The sequence below is a fragment of the Hydractinia symbiolongicarpus genome, chromosome 7 (genome assembly GCF_029227915.1).
Source record: "Hydractinia symbiolongicarpus strain clone_291-10 chromosome 7, HSymV2.1, whole genome shotgun sequence".
NCBI classification, from domain to species: domain Eukaryota; kingdom Metazoa; phylum Cnidaria; class Hydrozoa; order Anthoathecata; family Hydractiniidae; genus Hydractinia; species Hydractinia symbiolongicarpus.
Genome location: NC_079881.1, coordinates 6,865,829 through 6,880,717, shown reverse-complemented (window position 1 = coordinate 6,880,717; position 14,889 = coordinate 6,865,829). Strand labels below are relative to the sequence as shown.

Here is a 14,889-nt window from a genome sequence, read left to right as displayed (position 1 = left end):
TGCGAGATGTCGCAAGTTAAACTCCCGCACAGGCCCAATTGCTTATCGCAAATTTGTGCATAAGGCTATATTCTACTGTAAAGGGTAATAACCAATCAACTGACAATTGCTGAAAAATATTTTGGTTGAGCTTTTTCGTGGCTTGGATTGTATGGTTGTCTTGACAATTCAAGAAATAATATCCAACATTCATATTATGAAGGTTTTGAAAAAAAACCAGCATTTTTTGTGTTCTGTGTGATGGATATTTCACGTAAGACCATGAACAAGTTGTTGCCTAAATATTTTAGATGATTCGAATGTTCTGTTGTTCTAGTGGTATGATTCTCGCTTAGGGTGCCAGAGGTCCCGGGTTCAACTCCCGGACAGGCCCAACTAAATATCACACATAATTGGTAAGTGTCATAAGATTCGGTGAAGCATTTACTATCTGTGGAATGACGATTCTTGACAGAGTTGTTTTATGGATTCGTTTCAAAAATGTTACTTTACAATTTTACAAATCAACTTTACGCTCTGATTTTTCTGTATGCATTGCCCACGAGGAAGCTGTTGTAACCTCTTTCCTACAAATATTCAGTAATCCTCTCTGCACATAATGACACAATCGGAGGTTTCAATGATATCCTGGCCTGTTGGCCTATTAGTATGATTCTCGCTTCAGGTGCGAGAAGTCGCAGGTTAAACTCCCGCACAGGCCCAATTGCTTATCGCAAATTTGTGCATAAGGCTATATTCTACTGTAAAGGGTAATAACCAATCAACTGACAATTGCTGAAAAATATTTTGGTTGAGATTTTTCGTGGCTTGGATTGTATTGTTGTCTTGACAATTCAAGAAATAATATCCAACATTCATATTATGAATGTTTTGAAGAAAAAACAACATTTTTTGAGTTCTGTGTGATGGATATTTCACGTAAGACCTTGCAAAATTGTTCCCTAAATATTTTAGACGATTCCTATGGCCTGTTGGTCTAGTGGCATGATTCTTGCTTAGGGTGCGAGAGGTCCCGGGTTCAACTCCCGGACAGGCCCAACTAACAATCACACATAATTGGTAAGTGTCATAAGCTTCGGTGAAGCATTTACTATCTCTGTAATGACGATTCTGGAAATGAATTCATGAATGAGTTGTTTTATGGATTCGTTTCAAAAATGTTACTTTACAATTTTACAAATCAACTTTACACACTGATTTGTCTGTGTGCATTGCCCACGAGGAAATTATTTATAACCTCTTTCCTACAAATATTCAGTAATCTTCTCTGCAAATAATGACACAATCGGAGGTTTCAATGAAATCCTGGCCTGTTGGCCTATTAGTATGATTCTCGCTTCAGGTGCGAGAAGTCGCAGGTTAAACTCCCGCACAGGCCCAATTGCTTATCGCAAATTTGTGCATAAGGCTATATTCTACTGTAAAGGGTAATAACCAATCAACTGACAATTGCTGAAAAATATTTTGGTTGAGATTTTTCGTGGCTTGGATTGTATTGTTGTCTTGACAATTCAAGAAATAATATCCAACATTCATATTATGAATGTTTTGAAGAAAAAACAACATTTTTTGAGTTCTGTGTGATGGATATTTCACGTAAGACCTTGCAAAATTGTTCCCTAAATATTTTAGACGATTCCTATGGCCTGTTGGTCTAGTGGCATGATTCTTGCTTAGGCTGCGAGAGGTCCCGGGTTCAACTCCCGGACAGGCCCAACTAAAAATCACACATAATTGGTAAGTGTCATAAGATTCGGTGAATCATTTATTATCTCTGGAATGATGATTCTTGACAGAGTTGTTTTATGGATTCGTTTCAAAAATGTTACTTTACAATTTTACAAATCAACTTTACGCTCTGATTTTTCTGTATGCATTGCCCACGAGGAAGCTGTTTGTAACCTCTTTCCTACAAATATTCAGTAATCCTCTCTGCACATAATGACACAAACGGAGGTTTCAATGATATCCTGGCCTGTTGGTCTATTAGTATGATTCTCGCTTCTGGTGCGAGATGTCGCAGGTTAAACTCCCGCACAGGCCCAATTGATTATCGCAAATTTGTGCATTAGATTATATTCTACTGTAAAGGGTAATAACCAATCAGCTGACAATTGCTAAAAATTGCTTTGGTTTAGCTTTTTCGTGGCTTGGATTGTATGGTTGACTTGACAATTCAAGAAATAATATCCAACATTCATGTTATGAATATTTTGAAGAAAAAACAACATTTTTTGTGTTCTGTGTGATGGATATTTCACGTAAGACCATGAACAAGTTCTTGCCTAAATATTTTAGATTATTTGTATGGTCTGTTGTTCTAGTGGTAAGATTCTCGCTTAGGGTGCGAGAGGTCCCGGGTTCAACTCCCGGACAGGCCCAACTAAATATCACACATAATTGGTAAGTGTCATAAGATTCGGTGAAGCATTTACTATCTCTGGAATGACGATTCTCGAAATGAATTCTTGACAGAGTTGCTTTATGGATTCGTTTCAAAAATGTTACTTTACATTTTCACAAATCAACATTACACTCCGATTTGTCTGTATGCATTGCCCACGAGGAAGCTATTTGTAACCTCTTTCCTACAAATATTCAGTAATCTTCTCTGCACATAACTACACAATCGGAGGTTTCAATGATATCCTGGCCTGTTGGTCTATTAGTATGATTCTCGCTTCTGGTGCGAGATGTCGTAGGTTAAACTCCCGCACAGGCCCAATTGATTATCGCAAATCTGTGCATTAGACTATATTCTATTGTAAAGGGTAATAACCAATCAACTGACAATTGCTAAAAAATATTTTGGTTGAGCTTTTTCGTGGCTTGGATTGTATGGTTGACTTGACAATTCAAGAAATAATATCCAACATTCATGTTATGAATGTTTTGAAGAAAAAACAACATTTTTTGTGTTCTGTGTGATGGATATTTCACGAAAGCCCATGAACAAGTTGTTGCCTAAATATTTTAGAAGATTCGTATGACCTGTTGGTCTAGTGGTATGATTCTCGCTTAGGGTGCGAGAGGTCCCGGGTTCAACTCCCGGACAGGCCCAACTAAAAATCACACATAATTGGTAAGTGTCATAAGATTCGGTGAATCATTTATTATCTCTGGAATGATGATCCTTGACAGAGTTGCTTTATGGATTCGTTTCAAAAATGTTACTTTACATTTTCACAAATCAACATTACACTCCGATTTGTCTGTATGCATTGCCCACGAGGAAGCTATTTGTAACCTCTTTCCTACAAATATTCAGTAATCCTCCCTCCTTATAATGACACAATCGGAGGTTTTAATGATATCCGGGCCTGTTGGTCTATTAGTATGATTCTCGCTTCTGGTGCGAGATGTTGCAGGTTAAACTCCCGCACAGGCCCAATTGATTATCGCAAATTTGTGCATTAGACTATATTCTATTGTAAAGGGTAATAACCAATCAACTGACAATTGCTAAAAAATATTTTGGTTGAGCTTTTTCGTGGCTTGGATTGTATGGTTGACTTGACAATTCAAGAAATAATATCCAACATTCATGTTATGAATGTTTTGAAGAAAAAACAACTTTGTTTGTGTTCTGTGTGATGGATATTTCACGTAAGACTTTAAACAAGTTGTTCCCTAAATATTTTAGATGATTCATATGGCCTGTTGGTCTAGTGGTATGATTCTCGCTTAGGGTGCGAGAGGTCCCGGGTTCAACTCCCGGACAGGCCCAACTAAAAATCACACATAATTGGTAAGTGTCATAAGATTCGGTGAATCATTTATTATCTCTGGAATGATGATTCTTGACAGAGTTGTTTTATGGATTCGTTTCAAAAATTTTACTTTACAATTTTACAAATCAACTTTACTTTCTGATTTTTCTGTATGCATTGCCCACGAGGAAGCTGTTTGTAACCTCTTTCCTAAAAATATTCAGTAATCCTCTCTGCACATAATGACACAATCGGAGGTTTCAATGATATCCTGGCCTGTTGGTCTATTAGTATGATTCTCGCTTCTGGTGCGAGATGTCGCAGGTTAAACTCCCGCACAGGCCCAATTGATTATCGCAAATTTGTGCATTAGACTATATTCTATTGTAAAGGGTAATAACCAATCAACTGACAATTGCTAAAAAATATTTTGGTTGAGCTTTTTTGTGGCTTGGATTGTATGGTTGACTTGACAATTCAAGAAATAATATCCAACATTCATGTTATGAATGTTTTGAAGAAAAAACAACATTTTTTGTGTTCTGTGTGATGGATATTTCACGTAAGACTTTAAACAAGTTGTTCCCTAAATATTTTAGATGATTCATATGGCCTGTTGGTCTAGTGGTATGATTCTCGCTTAGGGTGCGAGAGGTCCCGGGTTCAACTCCCGGACAGGCCCAACTAAAAATCACACATAATTGGTAAGTGTCATAAGATTCGGTGAAGCATTTACTATCTCTGGAATGACGATTCTCGAAATGAATTCTTGACAGAGTTGCTTTATGGATTCGTTTCAAAAATGTTACTTTACATTTTCACAAATCAACATTACACTCCGATTTGTCTGTATGCATTGCCCACGAGGAAGCTATTTGTAACCTCTTTCCTACAAATATTCAGTAATCTTCTCTGCACATAACTACACAATCGGAGGTTTCAATGATATCCTGGCCTGTTGGTCTATTAGTATGATTCTCGCTTCTGGTGCGAGATGTCGTAGGTTAAACTCCCGCACAGGCCCAATTGATTATCGCAAATCTGTGCATTAGACTATATTCTATTGTAAAGGGTAATAACCAATCAACTGACAATTGCTAAAAAATATTTTGGTTGAGCTTTTTCGTGGCTTGGATTGTATGGTTGACTTGACAATTCAAGAAATAATATCCAACATTCATGTTATGAATGTTTTGAAGAAAAAACAACATTTTTTGTGTTCTGTGTGATGGATATTTCACGAAAGCCCATGAACAAGTTGTTGCCTAAATATTTTAGAAGATTCGTATGACCTGTTGGTCTAGTGGTATGATTCTCGCTTAGGGTGCGAGAGGTCCCGGGTTCAACTCCCGGACAGGCCCAACTAAAAATCACACATAATTGGTAAGTGTCATAAGATTCGGTGAATCATTTATTATCTCTGGAATGATGATCCTTGACAGAGTTGCTTTATGGATTCGTTTCAAAAATGTTACTTTACATTTTCACAAATCAACATTACACTACGATTTGTCTGTATGCATTGCCCACGAGGAAGCTATTTGTAACCTCTTTCCTACAAATATTCAGTAATCCTCCCTCCTTATAATGACACAATCGGAGGTTTTAATGATATCCGGGCCTGTTGGTCTATTAGTATGATTCTCGCTTCTGGTGCGAGATGTTGCAGGTTAAACTCCCGCACAGGCCCAATTGATTATCGCAAATTTGTGCATTAGACTATATTCTATTGTAAAGGGTAATAACCAATCAACTGACAATTGCTAAAAAATATTTTGGTTGAGCTTTTTCGTGGCTTGGATTGTATGGTTGACTTGACAATTCAAGAAATAATATCCAACATTCATGTTATGAATGTTTTGAAGAAAAAACAACTTTGTTTGTGTTCTGTGTGATGGATATTTCACGTAAGACTTTAAACAAGTTGTTCCCTAAATATTTTAGATGATTCATATGGCCTGTTGGTCTAGTGGTATGATTCTCGCTTAGGGTGCGAGAGGTCCCGGGTTCAACTCCCGGACAGGCCCAACTAAAAATCACACATAATTGGTAAGTGTCATAAGATTCGGTGAATCATTTATTATCTCTGGAATGATGATTCTTGACAGAGTTGTTTTATGGATTCGTTTCAAAAATTTTACTTTACAATTTTACAAATCAACTTTACTTTCTGATTTTTCTGTATGCATTGCCCACGAGGAAGCTGTTTGTAACCTCTTTCCTACAAATATTCAGTAATCCTCTCTGCACATAATGACACAATCGGAGGTTTCAATGATATCCTGGCCTGTTGGTCTATTAGTATGATTCTCGCTTCTGGTGCGAGATGTCGCAGGTTAAACTCCCGCACAGGCCCAATTGATTATCGCAAATTTGTGCATTAGACTATATTCTATTGTAAAGGGTAATAACCAATCAACTGACAATTGCTAAAAAATATTTTGGTTGAGCTTTTTTGTGGCTTGGATTGTATGGTTGACTTGACAATTCAAGAAATAATATCCAACATTCATGTTATGAATGTTTTGAAGAAAAAACAACATTTTTTGTGTTCTGTGTGATGGATATTTCACGTAAGACTTTAAACAAGTTGTTCCCTAAATATTTTAGATGATTCATATGGCCTGTTGGTCTAGTGGTATGATTCTCGCTTAGGGTGCGAGAGGTCCCGGGTTCAACTCCCGGACAGGCCCAACTAAAAATCACACATAATTGGTAAGTGTCATAAGATTCGGTGAAGCATTTACTATCTCTGGAATGACGATTCTCGAAATGAATTCTTGACAGAGTTGCTTTATGGATTCGTTTCAAAAATGTTACTTTACATTTTTACAAATCAACATTACACTCCGATTTGTCTGTATGCATTGCCCACGAGGAAGCTATTTGTAACCTCTTTCCTACAAATTTTCAGTAATCTTCTCTGCACATAATTACACAATCGGAGGTTTCAATGATATCCTGGCTTGTTGGCCTATTAGTATGATTCTCGCTTCAGGTGCGAGATGTCGCAGGTTAAACTCCCGCACAGGCCCAATTGCTTATCGCAAATTTGTGCATAAGGCTATATTCTACTGTAAAGGGTAATAACCAATCAACTGACAATTGCTGAAAAATATTTTGGTTGAGCTTTTTCGTGGCTTGGATTGTATGGTTGTCTTGACAATTCAAGAAATAATATCCAACATTCATATTATGAATGTTTTGAAAAAAAACCAGCATTTTTCGTGTTCTATGTGATGGATATTTCACGTAAGACCTTGCACAATTGTTCCCTAAATATTTTAGACGATTCCTATGGCCTGTTGGTCTTGTGGCATGATTCTCGCTTAGGGTGTGAGAGGTCCCGGTTTCAACTCCCGGACAGGCTCAACTAACAATCATACATAATTGGTAAGTGTCATAAGCTTCGGTGAAGCATTTACTATCTCTGGAATGATGATTCTTGACAGAGTTGTTTTATGGATTTGTTTGAAAAATGTTACTTTACAATTTTACAAATCAACTTTAAATTCCGATTTGTCTGTATGAATTGCCCACGAGGAAGCTATTTGTAACCTAATTCTTACAAATATTCAGTAATCATCTCTGCACATAATGACACAATCGGAGGTTTCAATGATATCCTGGCCTGTTGGTCTATTAGTATGATTCTCGCTTCTGGTGCCAGATGTCGCAGGATAAACTCCCGCGCAGGCCCAATTGCTTATTGCAAATTTGTGCATAAGACTATATTCTACTGTAAAGGGTAACAACCAATCAACTGACAATTGCTAAAAAATATTTTGGTTGAGCTTTTTCGTGGCTTGGATTGTATGGTTGACTTGACAATTCAAGAAATAATATCCAACATTCATGTTATGAATGTTTTGAAAAAAAAACAACATTTTTTGAGTTCTGTGTGATGGATATTTCACGTAAGACCATGTACAAGCTGTTGCATAAATGTTTTAGACGATTCCTATGGCCTGTTGGTCTAGTGGCCTGATTCTATCTTAGTGTGATAGAGGTCGCGGGTTCAACTCCCAGACTGGCCCAACTACAAATCACACATATTGGTAAGTGTCATAAGCTTCGGTGAAGCATTTATTATCTCTGGAATGATGATTCTTGATAGAGTTGTTTTATGGATTCGTTTCAAAAATGTTACTTTACAATTTTACAAATCAACTTTACACTCTGATTTGTCTGTGTGCATTGCCCACGAGGAAGCTATTTGTAACCTCTTTCCTACAAATATTCAGTAATTCTCTCTGCAAATAATGACACAATCGGAGGTTTCAATGATATCCTAGCCTGTTGGTCTATTAGTATGATTCTCGCTTCTGGTGCGAGATGTCGCAGGTTAAACTCCCGCACAGGCCCAGTTGCTTATCGCAAATTTGTGCATTAGACTATGTTCTACTGTAAAGGGTAATAACCAATCAACTGACAATTGCTGAAAAATATTTTGGTTGAGCTTTTTCGTGGCTTGGATTGTATGGTTGACTTGACAATTCAAGAAATAATAACCAACATTCATGTTATGAATGTTTTGAAGAAAAAACCACATTTTTTGAGTTCTGTGTGATGGATATTTCACGTAAGACCATGTACAAGCTGTTGCATAAATGTTTTAGCCGATTCCTATGGCCTGTTGGTCTAGTGGTATGATTCTCGCTTAGGGTGAGAGAGGTCCCTGGTTCAACTCCCGGACAGGCCCAACTAAAAATCACACATAATTGGTAAGTGTCATAAGATTCGGTGAAGCATTTACTATCTCTGGAATGACGATTCTCGAAATGAATTCTTGACAGAGTTGCTTTATGGATTCGTTTCAAAAATGTTACTTTACATTTTTACAAATCAACATTACACTCCGATTTGTCTGTATGCATTGCCCACGATGAAGCTATTTGTAACCTCTTTCCTACAAATATTCAGTAATCCTCCCTCCATATAATGACACAATCGGAGGTTTCAATGATATCCTGGCCTGTTGGTCTATTAGTATGATTCTCGCTTCTGGTGCGAGATGTTGCAGGTTAAACTCCCGCACAGGCCCAATTGCTTATCGCAAATTTGTGCATAAGGCTATATTCTACTGTAAAGGGTAATAACCAATCAACTGACAATTGCTGAAAAGTATTTTGGTTGAGCTTTTTCGTGGCTTGGATTGTATGGTTGTCTTGACAATTCAAGAAATAATATCCAACATTCATGTTATAAATGTTTTGAAGAAAAAACAGCATTTTTTGTGTTCTGTGTGATGGATATTTCACGTAAGACTTTAAACAAGTTGTTCCCTAAATATTTTAGACGATTCCTATGGCCTGTTGTTCTAGTGACATAATTCTCGATTATGGTGCCAGAGGTCCCGGGTTCAACTCCCGGACTGGCCCAACTACAAATCACACATAATTCGAAAGTGTCATAAGCTTCGGTGAAGCATTTATTATCTCTGGAATGATGATTCTTGACAGAGTTGTTTTATGGATTCGTTTCAAAAATGTTACTTTACAATTTTAGAAATCAACTTTACACTCTGATTTCTCTATATGCATTGCCCACGAGGAAGATATTTGTAACCTCTTTCCTACAAATATTCAGTAATCCTCTTTGCACATAATGACACAATCGGAGGTTTCAATGATATCCTGGCCTGTTGGTCTATTAGTATGATTCTCGCTTCTTGTGCGACATGTCGCAGGATAAACTCCCGCGCAGGCCCAATTGCTTATCGCAAATTTGTGCATAAGACTTTATTCTACTGTAAAGGGTAATAACCAAACAACTGACAATTCCTAAAAAATATTTTGGTTGAGCTTTTTCGTGGCTTGGATTGTATGGTTGACTTGACAATTCAAGAAATAATATCCAACATTCATGTTATGAATGTTTTGAAGAAAAAACCACATTTTTTGAGTTCTGTGTGATGGATATTTCACGTAAGACCATGTACAAGCTGTTGCATAAATGTTTTAGCCGATTCCTATGGCCTGTTGGTCTAGTGGTATGATTCTCGTTAGGGTGAGAGATGTCCCGGGTTCAACTCCCGGACTGGCCCAACTAAAAATCACACATAATTGGTAAGTGTCATAAGATTCGGTGAAGCATTTACTATCTCTGGAATGACGATTCTCGAAATGAATTCTTGACAGAGTTGCTTTATGGATTCGTTTCAAAAATGTTACTTTTAATTTTTACAAATCAACATTACACTCCGATTTGTCTGTATGCATTGCCCACGATGAAGCTATTTGTAACCTCTTTCCTACAAATATTCAGTAATCCTCCCTCCATATAATGACACAATCGGAGGTTTCAATGATATCCTGGCCTGTTGGTCTATTAGTATGATTCTCGCTTCTGGTGCGAGATGTTGCAGGTTAAACTCCCGCACAGGCCCAATTGCTTATCGCAAATTTGTGCATAAGGCTATGTTCAACTGTAAAGGGTAATAACCAATCAACTGACAATTGCTAAAAAATATTTTGGTTGAGCTTTTTCGTGGCTTGGATTGTATGGTTGACTTGACAATTCAAGAAATAATATGCAACATTCATGTTATGAATGTTTTGAAGAAAAAACAACATTTTTTGTGTTCTGTGTGATGGATATTTCACGTAAGACCATGTACAAGTTGTTGCCTAAATATTTTAGATGATTCGTATGGCCTGTTGGTCTAGTGGTATGATTCTCGCTTAGGGTGCGAGAGGTCCTGGGTTTAACTCCCGGACAGGCCCAACTAAAAATCACACATAATTGGTAAGTGTCATAAGATTCGGTGAAGCATTTACTATCTCTGGAATGACGATTCTCGAAATGAATTCTTGACAGAGTTGCTTTATGTATTCGTTTCAAAAATGTTACTTTACATTTTTACAAATCAACATTACACTCCGATTTTTCTGTATGCATTGCCCACGATGAAGCTATTTGTAACCTCTTTCCTACAAATATTCAGTAATCCTCCCTCCATATAATGACACAATCGGAGGTTTCAATGATATCCTGGCTTGTTGGTCTATTAGTATGATTCTCGCTTCTGGTGCGAGATGTCGCAGGTTAAACTCCCGCACAGGCCCAATTGCTTATCGCAAATTTGTGCATAAGGCTATATTCTACTGTAAAGGGTAATAACCAATCAACTGACAATTGCTGAAAAGTATTTTGGTTGAGCTTTTTCGTGGCTTGGATTGTATGGTTGTCTTGACAATTCAAGAAATAATATCCAACATTCATGTTATGAATGTTTTGAAAAAAAAACAGCATTTTTTGTGTTCTGTGTGATGGATATTTCACGTAAGACTTTAAACAAGTTGTTCCCTAAATTTTTTAGACGATTCCTATGGCCTGTTGGTCTAGTGACATAATTCTCGATTATGGTGCCAGAGGTCCCGGGTTCAACTCCCGGACTGGCCCAACTACAAATCACACATAATTCGTAAGTGTCATAAGCTTCGGTGAAGCATTTATTATCTCTGGAATGATGATTCTTGACAGAGTTGATTTATGGATTCGTTTCAAAAATGTTACTTTACAATTTTACAAATCAACTTTACACTCTGATTTGTCTGTATGCATTGCCCACGAGGAAGCTATTTGTAACCTCTTTCCTACAAATATTCAGTAATCCTCTCTGCACATAATGACACAATCGGAGGTTTCAATGATATCCTGGCCTGTTGGTCTATTAGTATGATTCTCGCTTCTTGTGCGAGATGTCGCAGGATAAACTCCCGCGCAGGCCCAATTGCTTATCGCAAATTTGTGCATAAGACTTTATTGTACTGTAAAGGGTAATAACCAATCAACTGACAATTGCTGAAAAATATTTTGGTTGAGCTTTTTCGTGGCTTGGATTGTATGGTTGTCTTGTCAATTCAAGAAATAATATCCAACATTCATGTTATGAATATTTTGAAGAAAAAGCAACATTTTTTGTGTTCTGTGTGATGGATATTTCACGTAAGACTTTGAGCAAGTTGTTCCCTAAATATTTTAGACGATTCCTATGGCCTGTTGGTGTAGTGACATGATTGTCGATTAGGGTGCCAGAGGTCCCGCGTTCAACTCCCGGACTGACCCAACTACAAATCACACATAATTTGTAAGTGTCATAAGCTTCGGTGAAGCATTTATTATCTCTGGAATGATGATTCTTGAAAGAGTTGTTTTATTGATTCGTTTCAAAAATGTTACTTTACAATTTTACAAATCAACTTTACCCTCTGATTTGTCTGTATGCATTGCCCACGAGGAAGCTATTTGTAACCTCTTTCCTACAAATATTCAGTAATCCTCTCTGCACATAATGACACAATCGGAGGTTTCAATGATATCCTGGCCTGTTGGTCTATTAGTATGATTCTCGCTTCTTGTGCGAGATATCGCAGGATAAACTCCCGCGCAGGCCCAATTGCTTATCGCAAATTTGTGCATAAGACTTTATTTTACTGTAAAGGGTAATAACCAATCAACTGACAATTGCTAAAAAATATTTTGGTTGAGCTTTTTCGTGGCTTGGATTGTATGGTTGACTTGACAATTCAAGAAATAATATCCAACATTCATGTTATGAATGTTTTTAAGAAAAAACAACATTTTTTGCGTTCTGTGTGATGGATATTTCACGTAAGACCATGTACAAGCTGTTGCATAAATGTTTTAGACGATTCCTATGGCCTGTTGGTCTAGTGGCCTGATTCTCTCTTAGGGTGATAGAGGTCCCGGGTTCAACTCCCGGACAGGCCCAACTACAAATCACACATATTGGTAAGTGTCATAAGCTTCGGTGAATCATTTACTATCTCTGTAATGACGATTCTGGAAATGAATTCCTGAATGAGTTGTTTTATGGATTCGTTTCAAAAATGTTACTTTACAATTTTACAAATCAACTTTACACTCCGATTTGTCTATATGCATTGCCCACCAGGAAGCTATTTGTAACCTCTTTCTTACAAATTTTCAGTAATCTTCTCTGCACATAATTACACAATCGGAGGTTTCAATGATATCCTGGCCTGTTGGTCTAGTGGTAGGATTCTCGCTTAGGGTGCAAGAGGTCCCGGGCTCAACTCCCGGACAGGCCCAACTAAAAATCACACATAATTGGTAAGTGTCATAAGATTCGGTGAAGCATTTACTATCTCTGGAATGACGATTCTCGAAATGAATTCTTGACAGAGTTGCTTTATGGATTCGTTTCAAAAATGTTACTTTACATTTTTACAAATCAACATTACACTCCGATTTGTCTGTATGCATTGCCCACGAGGAAGCTATTTGTAATCTCTTTTCTACAAATATTCAGTAATCCTCTCTGCACATAATGACACAATCGGAGGTTTCAATGATATCCTGGCCTGTTGGTCTATTAGTATGATTCTCGCTTCTTGTGCGAGATATCGCAGGATAAACTCCCGCGCAGGCCCAATTGCTTATCGCAAATTTGTGCATAAGACTTTATTCTACTGTAAAGGGTAATAACCAATCAACTGACATTTGCTAAAAAATATTTTGGTTGAGCTTTTTCGTGGCTTGGATTGTATGGTTGACTTGACAATTCAAGAAATAATATCCAACATTCATGTTATGAATGTTTTGAAAAAACAGAATTTTTTGTGTTCTAGGTGATGGATATTTCACGTAAGACTTTGAGCAAGTTGTTCCCTAAATATTTTAGACGATTCCTATGGCCTGTTGGTGTAGTGACATGATTGTCGATTAGGGTTTTAGAGGTCCCGCGTTCAACTCCCGGACTGGCCCAACTACAAATCACACATAATTTGTAAGTGTCATAAGCTTCGGTGAAGCATTTATTATCTCTGGAATGATGATTCTTGAAAGAGTTGTTTTATGGATTCGTTTCAAAAATGTTACTTTACAATTTTACAAATCAACTTTACCCTCTGATTTGTCTGTATGCATTGCCCACGAGGAAGCTATTTGTAACCTCTTTCCTACAAATATTCAGTAATCCTCTCTGCACATAATGACACAATCGGAGGTTTCAATGATATCCTGGCCTGTTGGTCTATTAGTATGATTCTCGCTTCTTGTGCGAGATATCGCAGGATAAACTCCCGCGCAGGCCCAATTGCTTATCGCAAATTTGTGCATAAGACTTTATTTTACTGTAAAGGGTAATAACCAATCAACTGACAATTGCTAAAAAATATTTTGGTTGAGCTTTTTCGTGGCTTGGATTGTATGGTTGACTTGACAATTCAAGAAATAATATCCAACATTCATGTTATGAATGTTTTTAAGAAAAAACAACATTTTTTGCGTTCTGTGTGATGGATATTTCACGTAAGACCATGTACAAGCTGTTGCATAAATGTTTTAGACGATTCCTATGGCCTGTTGGTCTAGTGGCCTGATTCTCTCTTAGGGTGATAGAGGTCCCGGGTTCAACTCCCGGACAGGCCCAACTACAAATCACACATATTGGTAAGTGTCATAAGCTTCGGTGAATCATTTACTATCTCTGTAATGACGATTCTGGAAATGAATTCCTGAATGAGTTGTTTTATGGATTCGTTTCAAAAATGTTACTTTACAATTTTACAAATCAACTTTACACTCCGATTTGTCTATATGCATTGCCCACCAGGAAGCTATTTGTAACCTCTTTCTTACAAATTTTCAGTAATCTTCTCTGCACATAATTACACAATCGGAGGTTTCAATGATATCCTGGCCTGTTGGTCTAGTGGTAGGATTCTCGCTTAGGGTGCAAGAGGTCCCGGGCTCAACTCCCGGACAGGCCCAACTAAAAATCACACATAATTGGTAAGTGTCATAAGATTCGGTGAAGCATTTACTATCTCTGGAATGACGATTCTCGAAATGAATTCTTGACAAAGTTGCTTTATGGATTCGTTTCAAAAATGTTACTTTACATTTTTACAAATCAACATTACACTCCGATTTGTCTGTATGCATTGCCCACGAGGAAGCTATTTGTAACCTCTTTCCTACAAATATTGAGTAATCCTCTCTGCACATAATGACACAATCGGAGGTTTCAATGATATCCTGGCCTGTTGGTCTATTAGTATGATTCTCGCTTCTTGTGCGAGATATCGCAGGATAAACTCCCGCGCAGGCCCAATTGCTTATCGCAAATTTGTGCATAAGACTTTATTCTACTGTAAAGGGTAATAACCAATCAACTGACAATTGCTAA

At 37.5% G+C, this 14,889-nt stretch overlaps 12 non-coding genes across 12 annotated transcripts; all 12 read left to right on the top strand.

The window, feature by feature from the left end:
* Positions 1-965: 965 nt before the first annotated feature.
* On the top strand, positions 966-1,037 carry Trnap-agg (transfer RNA proline (anticodon AGG)). The gene has a single exon. It is a non-coding gene; the product is annotated as a tRNA-Pro (tRNA).
* Positions 1,038-1,643: 606 nt separating this feature from the next.
* On the top strand, positions 1,644-1,715 carry Trnap-agg (transfer RNA proline (anticodon AGG)). Its single transcript has one exon. It is a non-coding gene; the product is annotated as a tRNA-Pro (tRNA).
* A 594-nt stretch (positions 1,716-2,309) lies between these two features.
* On the top strand, positions 2,310-2,381 carry Trnap-agg (transfer RNA proline (anticodon AGG)). The gene has a single exon. It is a non-coding gene; the product is annotated as a tRNA-Pro (tRNA).
* A 607-nt stretch (positions 2,382-2,988) lies between these two features.
* On the top strand, positions 2,989-3,061 carry Trnap-agg (transfer RNA proline (anticodon AGG)). Its single transcript has one exon. It is a non-coding gene; the product is annotated as a tRNA-Pro (tRNA).
* Positions 3,062-3,654: 593 nt separating this feature from the next.
* Trnap-agg (transfer RNA proline (anticodon AGG)) lies at positions 3,655-3,726 on the top strand. The gene has a single exon. It is a non-coding gene; the product is annotated as a tRNA-Pro (tRNA).
* Positions 3,727-4,320: 594 nt separating this feature from the next.
* Positions 4,321-4,392, top strand: Trnap-agg (transfer RNA proline (anticodon AGG)). Its single transcript has one exon. It is a non-coding gene; the product is annotated as a tRNA-Pro (tRNA).
* Positions 4,393-4,999: 607 nt separating this feature from the next.
* On the top strand, positions 5,000-5,072 carry Trnap-agg (transfer RNA proline (anticodon AGG)). The gene has a single exon. It is a non-coding gene; the product is annotated as a tRNA-Pro (tRNA).
* A 593-nt stretch (positions 5,073-5,665) lies between these two features.
* Positions 5,666-5,737, top strand: Trnap-agg (transfer RNA proline (anticodon AGG)). Its single transcript has one exon. It is a non-coding gene; the product is annotated as a tRNA-Pro (tRNA).
* A 594-nt stretch (positions 5,738-6,331) lies between these two features.
* Positions 6,332-6,403, top strand: Trnap-agg (transfer RNA proline (anticodon AGG)). Its single transcript has one exon. It is a non-coding gene; the product is annotated as a tRNA-Pro (tRNA).
* A 3,960-nt stretch (positions 6,404-10,363) lies between these two features.
* Positions 10,364-10,435, top strand: Trnap-agg (transfer RNA proline (anticodon AGG)). Its single transcript has one exon. It is a non-coding gene; the product is annotated as a tRNA-Pro (tRNA).
* A 2,280-nt stretch (positions 10,436-12,715) lies between these two features.
* On the top strand, positions 12,716-12,787 carry Trnap-agg (transfer RNA proline (anticodon AGG)). The gene has a single exon. It is a non-coding gene; the product is annotated as a tRNA-Pro (tRNA).
* A 1,611-nt stretch (positions 12,788-14,398) lies between these two features.
* Trnap-agg (transfer RNA proline (anticodon AGG)) lies at positions 14,399-14,470 on the top strand. Its single transcript has one exon. It is a non-coding gene; the product is annotated as a tRNA-Pro (tRNA).
* Positions 14,471-14,889: the final 419 nt, after the last annotated feature.